Here is a 22,977-nt window from a genome sequence, read left to right as displayed (position 1 = left end):
GAATCCCTTCCTCTCTCATTTGTAACTAACACTTTACTCCCACCTCTCAGCATGAATTTGACATCTTAGCATCTTAGCAACCTGTGAAGTTAGGAAATCCCTAAGCTGCTAAAAGGTAAAGTCTGTCATCTTTCAAGTTACTGTAACAAGTTCCCCCCCAATAATCTAAGTAATCACTGGAAAAACAACTGACAATAGTTTAAAATTCAGATTTCCAAGGCACCAGGGTTTTTTGTTGTTGTTTTTGTTTTGTTTTGAAGGAAAAACCAAATCTCCAGTTGTCTGACTTCACTTGGGGCTGCCTTGCTTTCTAGTACATTCAAGTGCAACACTTTCTTTCCAAAGGCAAAGCCACTGCAAGCAGTTTAAAGGAAAAAAGATGCTTATAAACCAGGAGACTAGAAAACTACAGCAATTTACAAGATAGGCTATAAGGGAAAAATGCTATTTCCACATCCAAAACTCACAGAAATATTTCCCTATCCCCTGAATTTTCTCCACAGTTCAGGCACCACAACCTGAGCTTGGGTCAGGTGGGACACTGGCTGTTAGAACCCAAGGCTCAGGAGCGCTTCTTTCCAACACCTCTGGACATTTTGCACAAGATCATTCTTTTCCCACTGAGAAGAGAGTAAGATGCAAACACAAATGATAAACCATAGCAGGATAAATCTGAGCTTCAGGTCAGAGGAAAATCTCCGGGGTACAAACACAGTTATTGGGTTTCTCATGGGAAGGGAAGTTCTGCACTCTTCACTGAGTTTTGTACTTACGCAATAGTAATGGAAATCAGAATTTTAAAAAATTCTGCCACAAGTCTGCCACCCCAATAAATAATTTTCTTCCCTTTTATGTTCTCTTTTGGTTTTCCCCGATATATGCCCTATGTTCTCTTTTGGTATTTCCCTATATATATATATAATCTAACATTATGGATTTTAAAATATTTTTCTCTACTGAACACTAAGTAATCAGTATTGTCCCCAGTAACTGTGCAATTTTTATAGCAATATAGTCTGTAAATGGCCAATCTAGTTATCTGTTGATAAATTCAAGCACCTAGAAGCAATATCTGCATTAAAAAACAATGCTGTGAGGAACTCTCCCTTTGAAAAATTTTTAAATGAAATTAACGAATCTGTCTCATGGGGAGAAGATTTGGATTTTTGAAAATCTGCTTTTTCTACTTTAAAGTGTCAGCTTTATAAAAAGAAATCAAAGGGTGAGATTAGGTTAATAACAGATTATTGATATTAGAGTTTAATGTGGTGCCATTTGAAGTAAGGTAATTAACCCAATGACCCCTACACTTAAAATTTTACAATATTATAATTATAGCACAGTGAGGAATTACTATTTTAATAGTTGGCTCCAGAATGCTTCCCAGAGAGGGTGTTTATCTTTGTTCTGGAAAATACTCTGATAAGCTCCTTAAAGGTAGAAGGTAAACCTTGAAGGCACAGAAGAAAAAAGAGATCTATCAACTGCCTAGCAAAAGAAATGAATAGAAATTTGGAGGCAGGGGAGAACAAGACTACAAGCGGCCTGGACCATAAAGAGGAGGGGAAGAGAAATCCAAAATCAAGGTGAGGAGCTGCATCCTTTGGAACAAAGTGACCTATGAGACATTAACACTCCGTGTGACTGGGGGTCGGGAGGTGTGGAGGGTGAGGACAGGATAATCCAAAACCCAAATGAAGTTGTCTTGTTGCAGGGTAAAAATCCCTTTACCATCCCTTATTTTCAGTAAAGCCTGCCCTACTTGTAAGAGCCTTGAAGGTGGTTTGGGGGAAAACCAAATAAAAGGTCTAAAAGTAGAGATAATAATTCCTACTGTACAGAGTTGTTATGAGGACTAAATGAGTTAAATTTGAAAAATCCAGGGGAGGGTGTTGGAATTTTCACGTAATGTGGGCTTACAGAACTTGTGTCCATTTTATTAAAATTTCAAGATAAGGGATTTCAGCTGATTATGTAACACAAGTTTTATTTATCTCACTTCCTTAGATTTGTATATAAAATAACTACTTTTTAAAAATACAAGCTACAGTTCAACAATATCGTGGAGTTTATGGCTCCCTAACTTCACAATATTGTTCCCTTTCCCTTAAATAATCTCACCCATGGTTGAGCCACCCAGGCGCTGGCTGAATTTTTGAATCTGAAGGTCTGAGTAGAGTAAGACTATTCCTTTCTTACAAGTTCCCAGGTGACGTTGATGCTATGGTCCAGGGAACACACTTTGAGAACCACTGGGCTAAACTACCCTTTGACCATTCTTTCAAATTCTAGTTCAGATGTGACTTCCTGGAACACCTTCCCCTTCCAACTTCCATGTCCTCTACCTCCATTCTCTGATAAAACTAATCACTGTACATGCTCCTACTGTTTCTTACTTCATACTAGACTGCAATTTACATATGTACATATCTGCCCTACATCTGGTGCCTAGCCTAGTGCCTGACCCGTGGCAGGTGTTGACCGTATGAGCAAACTCCCGGAAGATCCCCATGTACAACACGCTCCTTTGTAAGTTCCTGTGCTGGGCTGCTTCCGCTTGTAAGGCCCCCCACTTTACCTGACTTGTCATTCTCCAGGCTCAGCCCAGGCATTTCCTCCTCGAGGAAGCCTTCTCTGACACACCTGCTGCCCCAGGTTTATGTCAGGTGCCCCTCTTCCTGTCTATCTATAACATATCATATAACATTTAATATACCATCTATAACATATCTATCTATAACATATTTATCTTAATAATAGCTACCATTCACTGCAGGCTTTCCAAGTGCCAGGAACTCTAATAAGCAGAGATGGATTAAAATCTTTAGTGTTCCTGGGGCGCCTGGGTGGCTCAGTAGTTAAGTGACTGCCTTCAGCTCAGGTCATGATCCTGGGGTCCTGGGATCCAGCCGCTCATAGGGCTCCCTGCGCAGCAGGGAGCCTGCTTCTCCCTCTCCCTCCCATTCCCCCTGCTTGTGCTCTCTCTCTGTCAAATAAATAAATAAAATCTTTTAAAAAATATATCTTTAGAGGTCCTTTTGTCAGGCCATTCCCACTTCTGGAAATTTACCCTATACTTCAGCAAAATGACTCCTATAGAAAGACACTCCCTACAGCATTGTTTGTGATGGCAAAATATTAGAAAACCTCAATAGTCACTGGTTAAATAACTTACACAACATCTATATAATGCAACGGTGTGCAGCTGTCAAAATACAATGGGTCAGTTATTTATGTGCTGATAGGGAATGATCTCCAATACATACTGCTAAGTGAAAAAAGCAAGAAGCATAACAGTGAGAAGAATAGTAAACATTTGTACAAAGAAGGGGAAGTTTTCACATAAAATTTAGAAGGCTGCATGTGAGAGTAGCTGGGTGGCAGAAAGACTTTTTACCTAATACCTTTTGAATTTTGAAGTATTTGAATGCATTACCTATTCAAACAAAGTTAAGCATGAAAAAAATTTAAAGACCTTCAGAAAGCCATAGGATAAGAAAGATTAGGTGCTCCCCCTATTTAATCAATATAAAAATAAGTATGAGGAAGTCCAACAACGTTTAGATTTTCTCCAAAATGACTTCAGCTATGTTTCTATGAGATGTCTAATAACGAGTTATTTCCATTTCCCCTTTGTATTTTGTGCCTCTGCTTTATTAGCGCCCTCAGCACATGCCTGGTCTACTAAAGGTCAATCCACAGCAGATGTTCATTAGATCCAGCGACAACACTCTAGTTCTTACCATACAGAGTTGTGCAAGGGTCGTGACCCTTTAGTTCTCCTCCTGCCTTGCTGGCTGCTCCTGAGTCTCTTTCCCGGTTTCCTCCCATGCCGGTTCTTTTTTTTTCCCCCTAAGATTTTATTTATTTATTTGAGAGACAGAGAGCAAGCAAACATGAGCAGGGTGAAAGGCAGAGGGAGCAGCAGACTCGCCGGTGAGCAGGGAGCCCGATGTGGGGCTTGATCCCTCGACTCCAGGATCATGACCCGAGGGGAAGGCAGACACTTAACCAACTGAGCCACCCAGGAGCCCCACCCCTGCCGCTTCTTAAAATGCCTTAATGTTCTGTTCTAGATCCTCTTCCAGTTCCCTGCACTCTCACGGCTTCAATTTATACCTACAGGCAGATGATCCCATTTCTATCTTCACAACATATTTCTCTACAAACTTCAGGTTTACACATCCAACTGCCCACTGGGCCACTCCTCCACATTCCTCGAAATACCACGCTCTCAAATTAAGTCACTGTGAACCCTGCCCTCCTCCAGTGGTCCCTATCGCAGAAGATTGGCACTACAATCTATCTACCACTTTCCTAAGTCAGAATCGGGCCTCATGGTTAATGGATTCTCCTTCATCTTCCCACTTCCACCCCTCAACTCTTAGGCCTTTCTGGATGTTTTTTCAAACTTCCCTTTTCTCTCCAATCTTCACTATTTCCCAGTTGAGGCTGTCATCATTTCTCATCATCATGGTTTTTACAAGTCTTTCAACTGGGATCTCTGCCTTCAGTCTTACCCCCTTCACGCTACACCCCATCTATTCTCTATTCTGCAGCCAGAGAAATCCTTTTAAAATGAAACTGATCAGGGGTGCCTGGATGGCTCAGTCAGTTGTGCATCCGACTCTTGATTTCAGGGTCCTAGGATCAAGCCCTGCCTCTGCTCCACTCTCAGCGGGGAGTCTGCTGGATATTCTCTCCCTCTACCCCTCCCCCTACTCGCATGGGCTTGCTCTCTCCCTCTCTCTATAAAATAAATAAATCTTTAAAATGCAACTGATTGTTTCCTTCCTTTTAAAACCTTTTTTTTCCGGGGCACCTGGGTGGCGCAGTTGGTTAAGCATCCAACCCTTGGTTTCGACTCAGGTCATGATCTCAGGGTCATGAGACTGAGTACTGTGTTGGGCTCAGCATGGAGTCTACCTGAGACTCTCTCTCCCTCTCCCTCTGCCCTCTCTCTCAAAAATAAATAAATCTTTAGGGGCGCCTGGGTGGCTCAGTCGTTAAGCGTCTGCCTTCGGCTCAGGGTGTGATCCCGGCGTTCTGGGATTGAGCCCCACATCAGGCTCCTCTGCTGGGAGCCTGCTTCTTCCTCTCCCACTCACCCTGTGTTCCCTCTCTCACTGGCTGTTTCTTTCTCTGTCAAATAAATAAATAAAATCTTTAAAAAAAATAAATAAATAAAATCTTTTTTCTTACTTCTGACTTTAGGAAAAAGCCCAAGTTTGTTAATTTGGCATACAAGACCCTGCATGACCTAAGAGTCCCTGCTCACCATTCCAGCCTCATTTCTCAACTCAACACCTACCTCTCACTCGCTCTCAGCACATGCTCTGTGCTCTAGCCAGAACATGCTTCTCTCAGACCTTGGAATCCTCTGCTTTCTCTCAAAGCATGCTGCTAAATGAAACAAGTACTTGGTAGTATGAAAAGTCCTGGGGCATCTGGGTGGCTCAGCTGTTAGGCATCTGCTTTCGGCTGGGGTCATGATCCAGGTTCCTGGGATCGAGCCCCACATAGGGCTCCCTGCTCAGTGGGGAGTCTGCTTCTCCCTTTCCCTCTGTCTGTCGCTCCCCCAGCTTGTTTTTCTCTCTCTCTCACTCTCTCTCAAGTAAATACATAAAATCTTAAAAAAAAAAAAAAAAGTCCTGAAACTTGGGCCCCATCAAACACCCTGATAAGGCAGCTGGAGCTGCTGATCTTCTAAACTGGCTCCCTACCCCAGTCATCCAATCATTCTTATTGAAAACATGTATTATTCACTTCGCCCTCGGGGCGCCTAAGTGGCTCGGTTGTTTAAGCCTCTAACTTGTGATTTCGGCTCAGGTCATGATCTCACTGGTTGTGAGATCAAGCCCCGTATCAGGCTCTATGCCCAGCAGAGAGTCTGCTTGGGATTTTCTTTCTCTCTCTCTTTCCCCCCACCCCTCCTCCCACTTGCACACTCTCTCTCAAATAATAAATCTTAAAAAAAAAATTCACCTCACCCTTTATCTCCCTTAGTGCCAAAGACATCTGAAGTGAAAACCCACTATTATCATCTACATTTCTCAACTGTCTTCCCCAAAACTGGCATCAGCATAAGAGCAGTGACTCGAGTAATCAATTCTCCACTCCTGTGCCCACAGGTTTACAGCTGGGACTGCTTTCCCATCTCTGAGTCAATATTTTCTTTGTGACGAGAGAGAGAGGGTGCTCCCTGAGGCAAAAGGTGTGACTGTGCAAGGCAGAGCACAGACTGTGAAAACACAAAGCAGGGAAACAGGAACCTCACCCCGGAATCCAGCACATACGGAGTTCCAGTTATTCGCAGCTCTCCTGTGCAGACTTATGACCCATGCTCAGTCACTCTAGGTCTTTCCATAAAATAATTAATCATCCGAAGCAGTCCAGTCACTTCCCTGAGTCCCTTTCAGGAGCATTTGCCTAAGATTTACAGCCTGGCAGTACCCAGATGATAAGGAAAACAAAAGCAAGGTACTACATGGACCTTCTGTCAGTACCACTACCAGAGGTGGTGGGCAACAACCCGTTCAGGAGTAAAACAAATTATGGGGGCGCCTGGGTGGCACAAAGGTTGAGCGTCTGCCTTCGGCTCAGGGCGTGATCCCGGCGTTGTGGGATCGAGCCCCACATCAGGCTCCTCCACTAGGAGCCTGCTTCTTCCTCTCCCACTCCCCCTGCTTGTGTTCCCTCTCTCTCTGGCTGTCTCTATCTCTGTCGAATGGTTAAATAAAATCTTAAAAAAAAAAAAACAAAAACAAATTATGGTTAGGAAACTGCAACTGCAACCCGTGTAGCTTTGAAAAACAGTGATGGGAGTTTTTTAGGAAATAAAGCTCCTTGAGGGCTATCAAAAAAAGGCCCCTGAGAAATTTGTATTTAAAATGTTATAACAACTTAGGAGCTTATGGCACTTAAAAGGAACAAGACGGATAGTTAACAAAGTCCCTATTCCTCATACAGTTAAACTACAGAGGTCAACAAACTATTTTAAGTCATTTACTTGGCCAGACCATTTAAATAGTTACTGGGACTTTCTCACTGCAGATACAAAAATACCTACATAATAACTGAAGTATGGTAATCCAACCCTACTTACTCTGTGGCAGTGAGTGAATGGAGGTAACAGAAGGGAGGTACCAATTAAAGAAGGAATAATGTATTTATTGACTGTTTACCATACTGCTAAGAAACCAGAGAAAAGGGGCGCCTGGATGGCTCAGTTGCTGGGCGTCTGCCTTCAGCTCGGGTCATGGTTCTGAGGTCCTGGGATCGAGCCCCATGTTGGGCTCTCTATTTGATGGGGAGTCTGCTTCTCCCTCCCTCTCCCGCTTCCCTTGCTTGTGTTGTCTCTCATGCTGTCTCTCTGTCAAATAAATAAATAAAATCTAAAAAAAAAGAAAAGAAAAGAAAAAAGAAAAAAAAGAAAGAAAAGAGAAGAAACCAGAGAAAACCAGGGCTCAGGGTTAAGCATCTCACCTATGTCACACACTGAGTCAGGGCTGAGTGCTAAGCTGACCCTCTATCCCACACTGCCCAGCACAGCTGTCAGTGGCAACTGTGCAGCACAATCTCCAGGGAAGCCCATGAAGCTACTTGTGGGTGTGTGAGAACAGGACACCTTAGCTTGGGGTATGGAGCCCAGTGGAGACCAGGTTAAACCATAACACAAGCAGCTGGATTAAGAAACACAATTTTTAGAGACAAATTAAGCAGATAAATCAGGGGGAAATTCCCGTATTACAGAGCAAATGAATTTCTCTAACAGACCTGCACCTATAGAGATCATTAGCTTCTTCGATACCAGGTACAATGCAAAGGCACTTGGCACAGCCATGAATGACAGAGTCATGAATGACACAGGTAGAAGGATGTTTTTAGTTATGTCCCTCTCGTTTTTCTTCCCCCCAAAAAGAAACTGAGGCCAAAGAGGTCAAAAAACTTATCTAAAGCCACACTGTGAGCAGGTAACACAGCCAGACCAGAAGTCAAGTGTCCTATTTCCACTATGCCAACGTAAAATTGAATCCAATACTCGGGGGGAAAAATATGGGAACAGGCAAACTGGATCACACTCAGACCAGCATCATCACCAACAGAAATCCCAGGAGAGATGAGAGATGTTATGGGAAGTTGTACTCCTGCACCTGTAAACCTTGGGATTAGGCAGACCTACTGTTTTTGGTTAGCTCTTTATATCTCATACATAACACTGCTGATTAAAACAATCAGGTCTACACAGCTAAAACCTCTACACTGTAGGAATTACACTACCATCTTCAACTAACCACTGAAATTCCTGCCTCATCCAGCCCCAGGTAAGTTCTCAGTGCTCATTGCTCTCTTAGCCCACTACTCCAGGACAAAGTCAGGAAACAAGCTCCATGCTATTAATCTTCACTGTTGCTTAGCTGGACTTTCATTCTTTTCTAAATGACTTTCTACCATGTTTCCTTCAGTGACACAGTCAAGCTTTTCACCTATTTCTTCAGGCCCCCAACTGTTCTCTGCTGCCACTTACTACCTCCCAGCTGATGACCTGGTTTCCACCTTAATGAAAACTGAGGTCATTTGGCTTAGGCTTCCTCAACTTCCTCCTCCTCCTGTCGAAACTGCCCCATCTTTTCACTGTTTTCTTTCTATCTACCTCTCAGAGGAAGAAGTAGCCTTCCCTCCTTCCTTCCTTCGCAGGCTAAACCCTCCACCCATAATAACCTTCCACCATTTCCCTGACTGCATCTCCAGCTTCTTCTCCCTGGCTTCAAGTGCAGTGCCCATGTTCACATCGCCAATATCCTTAATTACAACAAACCCAAACAAAGTAACCTGGACCCACTCAAACCTCCTACCATTCCAGCTCTTTTTCTGCCTCCCTGCCACATTTTCAAAGGCAGAGTCGAATCCTGCAACCACCTAGCTTCCTCCCTTTGCACCCAGACTTTCTGAAGTCTCCAATGGTTTCCTCGTCACCATATGGAATCCTCTTCCTTTGGCTTCATCTCCTTAAACTCCCTGCAGCATTTGCTGACTTACCTGAGTTTCTTGAAACTGTTCTATGACTCTGAGCGCACTGATCATACTGGTTTTCCTTCTCTACTTAACTGCTTCTTTGCTGACTCCTTTTCTTCCCCCCGACCCCCAAAAAAGACATCCCCTAAATCAGACTTCTCTTTTTCAATCCACTCCTAATGGATTCCTACTTGGGAATCCGTTCCTGTTCCTAAGGGGGATTTAGCTATCATTGCTATACAGATATGCCACAAATCTCCACCTCTAGCCATGGCAACACTCCTGAGATTTCCAACTTCCTGCTGGACTGCTTCAGCTGACTTAATCCATTACACATCGAAATCTGTTTTTCTCAAATGAATCTATTTTTATTCTAGTCCAGATGATTCTTTTTGATTTTCCTATTTCTTCTTCTAAGGCTCTCAGATTCTAAGCTTTTAGGGTAATTTCTGGCTCTTACTTTTGTCTTATTTTCACACTGAATCAGTTGCAAAGTCTATTGATTTTATGTTTAAAAGTATCTCTAAGCATCTCTATCTCCACTGCCTTCATCCAGACCTTCACTGACACTTTTTCTGGGTTACGGTAAATCTCCTTACAGGCTTCTGTGTCTCCAGACTCTTTCCATTCATGTTAAATAAACACTGGATTAATCTCTGCTGAAGCACAGCTCTAATTACAGGGTTCTCTCATCTTCAGTGGCCTCCAATCTACATTATGAGTCAGCTCCTATTTTCTCTGCACGTACCCTATGCTTCAGCCACCTGGCCTACTCAATGCCATCTCAACATGTCTCCAGATCTTCATTCATATTGTTTCCTGCTTCAAAGGCCACCTCCCATTTCTGAATGTCCTGATTCTATCCATCTTCCAGTGCTCGGCTCAAATGCCACTTCTGCGAAGCTTTCTGTAGTCCTTTCTCTCAACATTTACTTGTATCCACCTAATGCCACATACTTACATTTCTCTCATTTTTAACTAGTTGTGTCTACCGGAACTCTAATAAACTGGAAGCTCCTTAAAGCCTGAATCCTCTTTAGCATTTACTACTTAATAGGGATTCAATACATGTTTGCCAAGTGACATGACTACACCTTCCTTAGTATTCTCGGATTTGGTGAAGAAATCTATATTCACCTTATTTATACATGGTACAGTGGGAGCAAGAAGTCCTAGGTTTGACAACTTGTTCTGCTGTGTGGCCTTTGGGTAAAATATTTCATCTCTCATAGCCTCAGTTTCCCTATCAGTAAATTACAGTATAGTGCCTGCAGATTAAAGTACTGAGAAAGTACTTAGAACTCCTAGCACAGTTACACATACTTAGCGTAGAGAAAATATTTTCCAAAGATGGCCACGACAATATAACCTATCCCACGTGCTCTTTTTTTTTTTTTAAGTAAGCTCTATGCCCAGTGTGAGGCTCAAACTTATGACCCTGAGATCAAGAGTCAAATGCTCTACCAACTGAGACAGTTTTAAGCTCACTTAAAATCTTAAAAAAAAAAAAATAAAAAGATCAGGGTGCCTGGGTGGCTCAGTCCGTTAAGCAGCTGCTTTTGGCTCAGGTCATGATCCCAGGGTCCCAGGATTGAGTCCTTCGACAGGCTCCCTGTTCATCGGGGAGTCTGCTTGTCCCTCTCCCTCTGCCCCTCCCCTCCCACCCCACCCCCTGGCTCATGCTCTCGCTCTCTCAAATAAATAAATAAAATCTTTAAAAAATGATTATTGGGGCACCTGGGTGACTCAGCTGGTTAAGCGTCTGCCTTAGGCTCAGGTCATGATTCCGGGGTCCTGGGATCAAGTTCTGCATCAGGCTCCTTGCTCAACAGGGAACCTACTTCTCCCTCTGTCTGCAACTCCCCCTGCTTGTGCTCTCTTCCTCTCTCTCTAATAAATAAAATCTTTAAAAAAATGATTATTGTTTTGAGCCACTAAGTTCTGGGGTGACTGTTACACAGCAACAGATAAAGAACTGGTAATTACAACCAGCTATTGTTAATATAATGCAACCATAAATTCCAGTTTCCTCCCACCCTTTACTTTTGCAAACTGACAAGACCTCATCTTTTTACTGTAACCTAGCATGACAAGCATCGTTCTTTCATTTAACATAATGAGTGCTTACTCTGGGTCAGGCCCCATTTTAGACTCTGGAAGAGAACAGTGAACAAAACAAAATCCTTGCCCTGTGAAGTCTTTAGCCTAGTCATGTAGAGAGATGGCCAAATGAAGCCATAATGTCAAATAGCAATTATTAATGTAATTTAATAAATCACACAGTAATTTATATATAATGCTAGGTAGTGATAACAGCTCTCATGCTTATTACTTGTCCTTTTCTGGAAACTAAAGGAATCTATATTCTACCAGAAAAGCACAAAGTACTCAGAGCCATCTCAGTTTAAAATAAACGATGGAATAATATTTTCTGTTTTGTTTCCAAAACGTTTCTGAACAGTGCCTCATGCATTTGTTATTTTTCTGGCCATGGTGGCCAAGTAACTCTATAAATCCCAGGTCCCTTCATTAGGTCTTAATTATTCATTTTATCAAAGTAATCGGGAATTTTTGTTGTTATCAGTAAGCTTCTAGATTCACCTCTTAAATTTTGTATAATTAATATTTTAGTTTGTACTTTCCAGTTCCTAAATGCAGTGTCTTGTGTTGTTAAAATACTTGTGCTTTTCCTAATGGCTTATATAGATTAGTAAAATTTTCCCGCAAATTTTCCCCAAGCAACTGGTTCTTCTCAATATGTGAAAAGAAAATATAATTTACAAAACTAAAAGTTGTAGCAACTTTTAAAGAATATACATACTTCATAAAATTAAATATATTTGCATTCCACAATATACATTTATTTTAAAAAATGAACTTTAACTCAATTCCAAAGTTTACTATCCTGTTTATTTGCCTATAGCATTTTCTACCTATTCTTGAATCTCAAAACAAAAATAAACCAACACACCAAACAAAAAACCACTCACACAATCCACTATTATATTCTCCGGTTAGAAAAGTCATAGATACTCATTGTGGAAAAGCTGGAAAATTCACAAATAACAAATGAATAAAAAAATGAATGCCTGGCTGGCTCAGTTGAAGGAGCATGCGATGCCTGATCTTGGGGTTATGAGTTCAAGCCCCATTTTGGGTGTAGAGATTATAAAAAATAAATAGGGGTGCCTAGGTGGTACAGTTGGTTGAGTGTGTGACTCCTGGTTTAGGCTCAGGTCCTGATTTTGGGGTCATGAGATGGAGCCCTGCATTGGGCTCTGGGCTGAATGCGGAGTCTGCCTGAGATTCTTCCTTCCTCTCTCTGCCCCTCCCACTCGTGTGATTACTTAATCTCTTTCTTTCTCTCTCTCTCACTCACACACATACCGCATAAAGAAAATGTTAACAATCACACAAGAACGTTTCCATCATCACAGAAAGTTCTACTGCATAATGTTTCACTATTATACTGCCTCCCAGGGACTGGGTTTTGTAGTGCACACATCTGGTCTCTGTCCATGGGATTACAGTTCCATTGTCCAGGCACATATGCACACATGAAATGAAAAACACAAGGCCAGTTAAAAATAAGAGAATGAACCACAAATATTAATCAAAGTTCAAAGAAATACAGAGATAACTACAGGCTGATATGGAAAAGCCTTCATAAAGGAGACATATTTATTGACTTAATAATTCATTGAGGGATATGTATACATTGCACTAGGCACTATAAGGGCCTGACCTAAGCAAGATTTAGAGGCACTACAGTTTGACAAGGAGATTAACTGTCAATCCCCACCCTCCCTCCATTTCTGTCATTAATGAGCTGTATGATATTGGGATCCCTAGTCCTTATGAAGGGGATGATCTCAGACTTCTAACCCTGAAGTGTTGTGATCCAAAAAGAAGAAAAGAAAAAGGCACCAGAGAGTAAGGAAAGCGACTCAAAAGGATCCCAAGTTGACAGAATGAGGTGTGTTCCCAGAACATAAAGCAGACCCAACAGTGATTTTGTGTTGAGGAAATATTCACTCATTCAATATACATTTATTGAGTGCCTGCTATGTGCCAGGCACTGTTCTAAACTGATAAGGATATAACAGTGCTCAAAACAAATAAAAATCCCTTTTTTCTAATCTGGCATTCTAGAGGGGAAACAAGTAATGAAAAAAATAAATAAGAAGCTATATTGTATGCCAGGTGATGTTCAGTGCTACAGAATAAAAGGAAACAGGAAAAGGGATAGGCAGTTCCAGGAAGTGGTTGTTTTATTTTTTTTTTTTTAGATTTTATTTATTTATTCGACAGAGATAGAGACAGCCAGCGAGAGAGGGAACACGCAGGGGAGTGGGAGAGGAAGAAGCAGGCTCATAGCGTAGGCGCCTGATATGGGGCTCGATCCCACAATGCTGGGATCACGCCCTGAGCCGAAGGCAGACTCTTAACCGCTGTGCCACCCAGGCGCCCCTAGGAAGTGGTTGTTTTAAATGAGGTGTTCAGGGGCGCCTGGGTGGCTCAGTCAGTTAAGTGTCTGCCTTTAGCTCGGGTCATGATCCTGGAGTCCCAGGATTGAGGCCCAAGGAGTCTGCTTCTCACTCTCCCTCTGCCCCTCCTCTTGCTCCTTCTCTCTCTCTCTCTCTCACTCTCTCAAATAAATAAAATCTTTTTAAAAAATAATAAATGAGGGGTTCAGGGAAGGCTCAATGAGAAGGTGAAGTCTGAGCCTAGACCTGAAGAAAGTGAGGGGCTGAGTGAAGCAGAGGTCCAGGGCAGAGCAAAGAACAGCAGATTAGCTGTGGAGAGGCAGGAACAGAGGAGACCAAGGTGGCAGAGTAGGGAAAGGCAAGAATGGTTTGTTGTAGACTGATCTCTAGGTGTCAGAGTCTGGAGACACTGACTTCAAAATTGAAGGGAAATTTATAGGTCATTTAGTACAACTACCCATTAGATTATTAAACCCATACTACTCTTCCCAAGTGACCATCTTGTCTTGGCTTGAACTACTTTATTTTTTTATATTTATTTACTTACTTACTTATTCATTTATTTAAAGTTAAGCTCTACACCCGATGTAGGGCTTGAATGTACCACCCCAAGATCAAGGGCCGCATGCTCTACCGACTAAGCCAGCCAGGCGCCTCAGCTCGAACAATTTTAGTGCATTTATCTACCTCCACAGACCAAGACAGCCTGTCCATCCTTGAACAGCCCTGCTTTTAGATTTTAATTAGTACATAAATCTGTTTTCTAGTAATGTCTACTCTTTATTCTTTTTAGGGATACTCTGTACACTACATGCTTCAGATGTTTGAAGATAACCTTCAAAGCTTCTCTCATATTTCTCTTCTTTTCAGGTTAAAGTTAACCAGTTGTTTTAATTCTTTTCTAAGTGACATGGCCTTATGTCATTTAACAGTAAGTTAAGGGAGTCTCAAACGCAAGCCAGGAAAACTGACTTTGGGTAACTTATACTATGTAATACAGGATTTATTGGAAAGATACGAGGTAGGACACAGAACTGAGGAAAAGCTAAAGAATCAGGTCTTTGGAAACAACAAAAAGCAGCTCCAGTATCCACATATTAGGAATTAATCCGTGGTTGTGATGAAAGATGTTTGTCACTGTGTCATTCAACCTAAGATTCAAATTAAAGGAGGAAACACATCTATATGCCTAATATCTATTGGCCTAAACTGGTCATGTGCCCACCACTTATGAGGTCAGGGAGGGACTATTCTCTCAAAGCAAAACTGAGTTGCTATTCCCAGAAAAACCTAGACTGGATGCTGAGCAGGCCAAAACAACTTACGTACACTAAACTCTCTCAAAATGTGATCCCTCAAATCCACGCAGGAACCAGATGTGGAGGAGAGCAAAGCCAAGGTATTGCCCCCACACTTGCTGTATGAACCTTGGGCAAGTTACCAAACTCTGCCTCAGTTCCTACCTGTAAGACAGTGATGGTCACAGCAGCACTTTGTTGTACTTGTGGCAACCAAATAAGGAAATGTATGTGAAAAGCTTTATAAACTCAAAGCTAACTGTAGTAGCCAACACTTACTGACCGCCTGTCACAGACACAGAATATTTTATGTAATGTTCAAAACGATCCTATGAAGTAAAATGTTATGAGCACAAACTCTGGAGTCCGACTACCCAGGTTCAAATCCTGACTCTGTCACTCACTTGTGTGACCTTGAACAAGTTACTTAGCATGTCTGTGACTGTTTCCTCACCTTAAGTGGGGGTAATTCTAATAATATAGAGGGAGATTGTGAAGAATGAGGTAATATAAGTAAAAATCTTAGACCTATGCCTAGTATATAATAAACACCCAATAAATACTAGCTATTACTGTGACCGGTGGTAGTAGTAGTAGTTATCCCGATTTTACAAATGAGCAAAATGAGGCATTGGGAAGTTATAGCACTTGAATTAAGTTTTCAAAGTTTAAAGTGGTAGAGCAGAATTTGAACTTCATTGTAGGTACTCCTGTAATATACTCCACAGACTTCGAAGGTGGAAAAAAAAAAAAAAGTGGTATTTGGACTTTAACCCTAAACTCAAGTCACACAAATTAAGGATATTTACAAATGAAACTCAAACACGAGAAGAGGGAAATGAACTGCTAATACATATCTTTAGAATATTAGCTAGAAGCCTAACCAGATATCTAGAGAAGATCAGGAATAATACTATCATTTTGTTAAGGAAAAAAGTCTTCGCTTAGCCCTATTGGAAATCAGGCCCTTCCCAAGGGTAAGTCTTCTGATTAGAGCTTTCAATCTCATTTTTTTTAAGATTTTATTTTTAAGTAATCTCTACACCCAATGTGGGGCCTTAATTTATAACCCTAAGATCAAGCATTGCATGCTCCACCAACTGAGCCAGCCAGGCACCCCTTAATCTCACTTCTAATGTTACTCTTATTGACAAAGTTATTTCATGATTCCAAAGAACTTCCCAAAACAATTCACATTAGCAGAGGAAAAAAAACACACACAGAATACCTGCATCACAAAAACAGACACATGGACCAATGGAACAGAATAGAGAACCCAAGAATGGACCCCTCGGCTCTTTGGGCAACTAATCTTTGACAAAGCAGGAAAAAACATCCAGTGAAAAAAAGACAGTCTCTTCAATAAATGGTGCTGGGAAAATTGGACAGCTTTTTGCAAAAGAATAAAACGACCACTCTCTCACACCATACACAAAAATAAACTCCAAATGGATGAAAGACCTCGATGTGAGACAGGAATCCATCAAAATCCTAGAGGAGAACATAGGCTGCAACCTCTTTGACATCGGCCACAGCAACTTTTTTCATGACATCTCCAAAGGCAAGAGAAACAAANGGCAAGAGAAATAAAAGATAAAATGAACTTATGGGACTTTATCAAGATAAAAAGCTTCTGCACAGCCAAGGAAACAGTCAAAAAAACTAAGAGGCAGCCCACAGAATAGGAGAAGACATTCGCAAATGACAGTACAGATAAAAGACTGGTATCCAAGCTCTACAAAGAACTTCTCAAACTCAATACACGAGAAACAAATAAACAAATCATAAAATGGGCAGAAGATATGAACAGACACTTTTCCAATGAAGACATACAAATGGCTAACAGACACATGAAAAAATGTTCAAAATCATTAGCCATCAGGGAAATTCAAATCAAAACCACATTGAGATACCACCTTACGCCAGTTAGAATGGCAAAAATTGACAAGGCAAGAAACAATGAACGTTGGAGAGGATGTGGAGAAAGGGGATCCCTCTTACACTGTTGGTGGGAATGCAAGTTGGTACAGCCACTTTGGAAAACAACGTGGAGGTCCCTTAAAAAGTTAAAAATAGAGCTACCCTATGGTCCAGCAATTGCACTACTGGGTATTCACCCCAAAGATACAGACATAGTGAAGAGAAGGGCCATATGCACCCCAATGTTCGTAGCAGCATTGTCCACAATAGCTAAATTGTGAAAGGAGCTGAGATGCCCTTCAACAGATGACTGGATTAAGAAGATGTGGTCCATATTATACAATGGAATATTGCTCAGCCATCAGAAAGAATGATTACCCAACATTTGCAGCAACATGGACGGGGCTGGAGGAGATTATGCTAAGTGAAATAAGTCAAGCAGAGAAAGACAATTATCATATGGTTTCACTCATTTAAGGAACATAAGAAAGAGCAGGAAGATCGGTAGGAGAAGGAAGGGAAGAATGAAGGGGGGGTAAACAGAAGGGGGAATGAACCATGAGAGACTATGGACTCTGGGAAACAAACTGAGGGCTTGGGGGGTGGGCTGGGATAGGCTGGTGATGGGTATTAAGGAGGGCACATATTGCATGGAGCACTGGGTGTTATATGCAAATAATGAATCATGGAACACTACATCAAAAACTAAGGATATACTGTATGGTGACTAACATAACATAATAAAAAGTTATTATTAAAAAATTAAAAATTAAAAAAAAATACCTGCGTCGCATTGAGAAAAAGTAGAAATGTGTTTGTAACTGTGAGAGAGGCATAAAGTTAGAAGACCCAGTTAACTGTGCCTACCAAATAAAGATAAATGTCACTCCTCATTTATGAATTATGACCATCAAGGAACCTAAATGTTCAAAAAGAAGGGGAAGTGATTATATATATACTATTCAAACAATGGTGTCTTCAAAATCAGTTCATAATCCATACTAAAAGTAAGCTTCATTCAGTCGTATGGTACTGAGAGTACTACCCTGTTCAGAATACAACATCCTTCATTCAACAAATATTTATTGACCACCTACCACTGTTCTAGAAGACAGAGCTGAGGTGATGAAAAAGATTAAGGCCATGCTCTCATAGAGCTTATATTATAAGCAGGTATTATAAAAAAGAAATTGAGGCTCAGTTCCCAGGTCTGTTAGACTCTAAAACCTACACCATATATTTCGACTGTATCATCTCCCACTTGCAAGATACAGCTTCTCTTAAAAGTCCACAACTAACCATGCAGTCCTGACAGCCCTGTCCGCAACAATTTAGGGTTCCTCTCTGCTGGCAGTCCAGTGTCACTTTCTCAGTGAAGTGTTCTTCCCCAACTCCCAAGAGCAAAGATTGCTTGGTCAGCAGTTTAACACATCATACTGACATGTATTAAATTCTTTTTCTCGGGGTGCCTGGGTGGCTCAGTCGGTTAAGCATCTGCCCTCAGCTTGGGTCATGATCCCAGGGTCCTGGCCTTGAGACCCACATCTGGCTCCTTGCTCCGTGGGGAGCCTGCTTCTCCCTCTGCCTGCCACTCCCCCTGCTTGTGCTCTATCATATAAATAAATAAAATCTTAAAAAAAAATTATTTTTCTCCTTCATTAGTCCCTAAACTCCCTCAGGGCAAGAACCATGTCTTGGCCTCTTTATATGTCTAGAAGATGGTACAGCAAATATTCAATAAATAGCCAAGTGAAGCTCATCAAAACATTTCAACAGAGTAGAGAATGGAAGCTAGACTGCAATGAACTAGAGTCAAAGAAAGAAAGGGAAATGGTGTTTGCTCTTCAAGAACAAGTCGAGAAAGAAAAAGGAGGGAAATGGAAGTAGTGTGAAGGAGAAATGTGATCACAGGAAAGTTTTATATTTTTTAAGAATGAGAAAGATTTGAACATATTTTTGGCAAGGTACTACAGCACAGTAGAAAGAGCAGGAATGGCAGAGTCAGATAGGCTTGAATTTGAATTCTGGCCCTGTCACTTACTATGTCTGTAGGCAAATCACTTAACTTCTGTAGTTCAACTTATACATAAATAAAGAGAATGATAATACCTACACCTGTGCCAATGACAGCATTTGACAAACAAATGAAATCCAGTAAATGGTATCGATGACCATTACTACATGCAGAAAAGTCTGGACTCTGGTGTTCTAACCCCTCCTACATAGCTTGTCCTTCAGTGCAGATTCCCCATCTCAGTCTATGTGTGATATGCGACGGCAAAGAAACAGGATCCTTATTTCTTCTGTGTGTACCACCCTCTGTACTATTCCACTTCTTTGTGACAAGTCTGCATGAGCTCATGAATGGCTACTGATGGAAATGGCTACTGGAAAATTACTGATGTCACCAGCTGAGGAAATAGAGACAATCTGGAGAATAGGCAGATGAAACTGATGTTAAATCATCAAATGTACAAGATTCTGGGCTCCTGCCAAAACTCATTGAGAACTAGGAAGAGAGAAACCGAAAACACAAACACACAGAACATTGTTTAACTTCCTAAGCCAACTAGGTGTTCCCAGCCTCCACCCCAGGAACAGAAAGATGGCTGTATGATAAAAGAGACGGTTCTCAGGGCACCTGGGTGGATCAGTCAGTTGGGCGTCTGGCTCTTGGTTCCGGCTCAGGTCGTGATCTCACAGTCGTGGGATCAAGCCCTGCGTGGGGCTCTGCACTCAGTGCAGAGTCTGCTTCAGATCCTCTCTCTCTCTTAAATAAATAAATCTTTAAAAAAGAGAGAGAGAGATGGTTCTCTCCTGAGTTCCTTTCTCAATATTTCACCCTCATGTCAGATTCATTTCTGTGAGATGCTACTCCAGTTCACTAACTTTTCTGTCATCTGACAAGTTTCCAAATTCACAAGATTAGTATCTTTTTTATATTTAAATGATTTTTGTTCACAGCCTTTTAAAGTTAATGCTCTCGTGCTCACTTCAGCAGCACATATACTCAAGTAAATGCTCTGGTCATGGGTCATGTTCACCTGTTACCATATCTGATCAACAGAAACATCTCACGCCCTCCTAACCATATCACACATCTCCATGGTTAAAAAGGGACACAGGGAAGAGGACTAAAGCCCAGGCTACTGTGATAATCAATGATGAAAAGGCTACGCATAGCTAGGATTCTTGAAAGACAGGAAAGATAAATCGATTACAAATTAATCAAGGAGAACAGAAATGAATATATAAAAAGAAGATGATATAATTACTGATTGGAGTTCAGAGAAAACTGAAAATAAGGAAAAGAAGATGAGGAAGAAAAGAAGTAGGAAACGTATGTGTATCTACAGACCGAATCACAAACATAGTCACTAAAACCTACAAGCAGGGGCACCTGGGTGGCTCAGTCGGTTAAGCGCCTGACGGGGTTTCAGCTCAGGTGGTGATATTGGGGCCCCAGGATCACGCCCCAAATAGGGCTTGGTGCTGAGGCTGGAGTCCGCTTCAGATTCTCTCCCTCTCCCTTCATCCCTCCCCCGGCTCGCTCTCTCTCTCAAATAAATAAAATCTAAATAATTAAAAGCTACAAGTAAACAAGTCAAAGTTAGAAATGCAGGTTTTGTGAATCAGAGCCTTATTAGGAACTTGAATTTACCAAGAAAGAATAAGAAAGAAGGGTAAAGAATATTCCAGGACACCTCTAATAACCCACTAAAACCCAAAAGCCAGCAACCCACCACAAATTTCACGTGCAGCACAAGACTGGAAACAATGACAGTCACCCGTCACAGAAACTTTAAAACATCTTTTCTACCTCCATATAAAAAGCATCCTGGACCATTAAACTAAGTACAAGAATAATTTTCGGAATTCCAATCCTAACCATGCTTAGTGATCTCGGCTAATACATGCCTCAGTTTCCCCGTGTTAAAATACACACATTACAGATAATCTCGGCCTGAATCTGCGCCTGTGTTCTGACCCCGGACCTGAATCTTCAACGTCAAGTCACAACTTACACCTGAGGAAGAGCCCGCAGCTTAAACGTGCCCGAGGAAAAGAAAACAAGAAGAGAACTGTCGTCCCCCCACCCCGCCTGAGGTGCGGTTTCTGTAAAACCGCTCGCAGCTGCTGAGGGGGAGGTATGTATTCCGGCTCGAGCCCCCAGGACTCAGGCTCGGGCGCCGCGGGCCCACACTCCCGCTGGCCGCACTGGGAGGCCGCCCCCGCCCCGGACGGGGACGCGGGGGCGCAGCAACACGCGGGTCCGAGCCCCGCCGCCGCCCCGCAGGCCCCGCACCCGCACCGCCAGAGGCCGCGCCCGGCGCCATCCCACGCGGGGACCTGCGAGGTCCGGCCCCACGGCTCTCCCGGCCGCGGGCGGTGCTTCTCCCCTCGTCTGCCCCGTCTGCCCGTCAGTCGGTCGCTCCACAGCCGCCCCCGCGACCCCACCTGAGGGGCAGGTGTAGGCGCGGGGCTCCACAGACCCAGCGAGTCTCCGCCGACCTCTCTCTCCACACTCACCAGCCCGGCGCGGGATGTCCAGCTGCCCGGCCGCCGCTAGTCCCCGCCACCTCAGTGCCACCCCGAGTCCGGCGGCTCGCGGCTGCACTGCTCGGACCCAGTCAGCGCTCCGTGTCGCCACCGCGCACGCGCGCTGGGCTGAGCGGGAGGGGAGGTGCCGTTGAGCATGCTGGGGGCTGTAGTCCTTCGGGGCCAGCGGATTGCGTCGGCCCTGGGGTTTGCGCGTTCTGGGACCCCACACACGAGCCTCCTTTCCGAGCCTAGACCCGGTCCCCCGGCGGACGGGGTGGGTCACAGAAGTCCTTCGAAGCCCATTTTTAGCTCAGCGATACCCACTGGCCTTCGTCTGCCCTGCAGCCCGAGTTGCTCAGAGCAATATGGGGTGGACCAGCGGTTGGGATGAGGGATAGACGCGGCAGGACTCTGGAAAAGAGCGTCCCTTACCTGATGTTCATTTTCTAAATATTTAAGTGTCTTCTTCACAGGTGTACAGAACCAGCCCTAGACCAGCCTGAACCACTCTTACTCAATTCACAAGCCCTGTAAGGAGCCATAAATTGGAACAAATTTGGTTGAGGGCATGCCGGAAAAATCCACTCTCCAGGCATGCATAATGCAGTGGATGTAGTCAGAAGGCTATGTTTGGGTCACTCAACCACTCTAACACTTAGCTCATCCACAAAATGAGACTGAACTTATGGTTATGAGAACTAGATGCTGTTTGAGAAAATGTTAAAGCACAGTACAGATGAACCGTACAGGAAGGTAGCAGGATCATCTCTATTTGCTATTCAGGTCCTCGTAGACGTCAGATTCTATCCTGAAAAGAATGTGTTGGGGTGCCTGGCTCTCTCAGTCCGTACGGCATGCCACTCAGCCCTGGGATGGAAGTTTGAGCCCCACGCTGGGTGTAGAGATTACTTTTAAAAAATAAAACATTAAAAAAGAAAAAAGAAAATGTGCTTACCACCTTTTAGGAAGGTCATCAGAAGCTACGATAGTATTTCAGGAGTGTTCTCCTAGAAATTTCTTCCTACCCGGCAGAGATAAATTTAGTTTTAGAGCTGCTTATTCACCTAAGGATGGGCTCCCAATGGTGTTCCAAGGCGGTGATGCCTGGGTCAAGGAATGGAACCATAGGCAAAGTCTACACAGACAGCAAGGCAATCTCAGTTGTGACCTCACTGTATTCTCACTTTGCGAAGCAATTTCATGTTATTTACATCCTTGTGAAAGCTGGGTGAATTTTACCATTTGAATTTTACAGAGTACACTGACAAAACTAGTAAGTGGCAGGGCAGAGATCTGAACCCAGTTTCTGAGGCCAAGTTCACTTTCCTTCCCAAAGTCTGCTTAAAGAAACGAAACAATCCCCCCCCCCAAGAAAAAAAAACCCATTGCCTTAGGGCAACGAATTCCAGCCTTTTTAGTGTGGTAACATCCTTTTCTCTCATCTCACAACTGTTGCAGGGGCTGTTTCTTAAGTTTATCTTTATGGGGGAACACAACTTCTTGAGACAGTTGTCACGTCAGCTGAGGTGTCAAAACTCAATGGTTAAGTAATGCTAGCTTTAGCATGGGCCCCTTAGGTTTTTGCAATAAATCATTAGCATTTCATTTTTGCTAACTTTCCCTACACACTTAATAGGGAACTAAGGACTTGTCAACACTTGCCAAATAAAGCTTCTAGCCCTTCTCCTGCATTCCGGTGGAACATTTATCAGAGA

General features: G+C 42.7%; 1 protein-coding gene across 4 annotated transcripts in view; it reads right to left on the bottom strand.

Annotated features, from left to right (window-relative positions):
- The window catches only part of SGSM3 (small G protein signaling modulator 3), a 53,438-nt gene extending 32,055 nt beyond the window's left edge, over nt 1–21,383 (bottom strand). For 2 of the 4 annotated variants that reach the window (XM_034644543.1, XM_034644545.1), the window contains exon 1: nt 21,251–21,383. The gene's annotated coding sequence lies outside the window, so the exon portion shown is untranslated. The remainder of the gene's footprint in view (nt 1–21,250) is intronic. The other 2 variants (XM_034644546.1, XM_034644544.1) reach the window with 2 other exon arrangements.
- Between the last annotated feature and the right edge of the window lie 1,594 nt (nt 21,384–22,977).

The sequence above is a fragment of the Ailuropoda melanoleuca genome, chromosome 15 (assembly GCF_002007445.2).
Source record: "Ailuropoda melanoleuca isolate Jingjing chromosome 15, ASM200744v2, whole genome shotgun sequence".
Classification (NCBI taxonomy): domain Eukaryota; kingdom Metazoa; phylum Chordata; class Mammalia; order Carnivora; family Ursidae; genus Ailuropoda; species Ailuropoda melanoleuca.
This window is presented reverse-complemented; position numbering and strand designations above follow the sequence as displayed.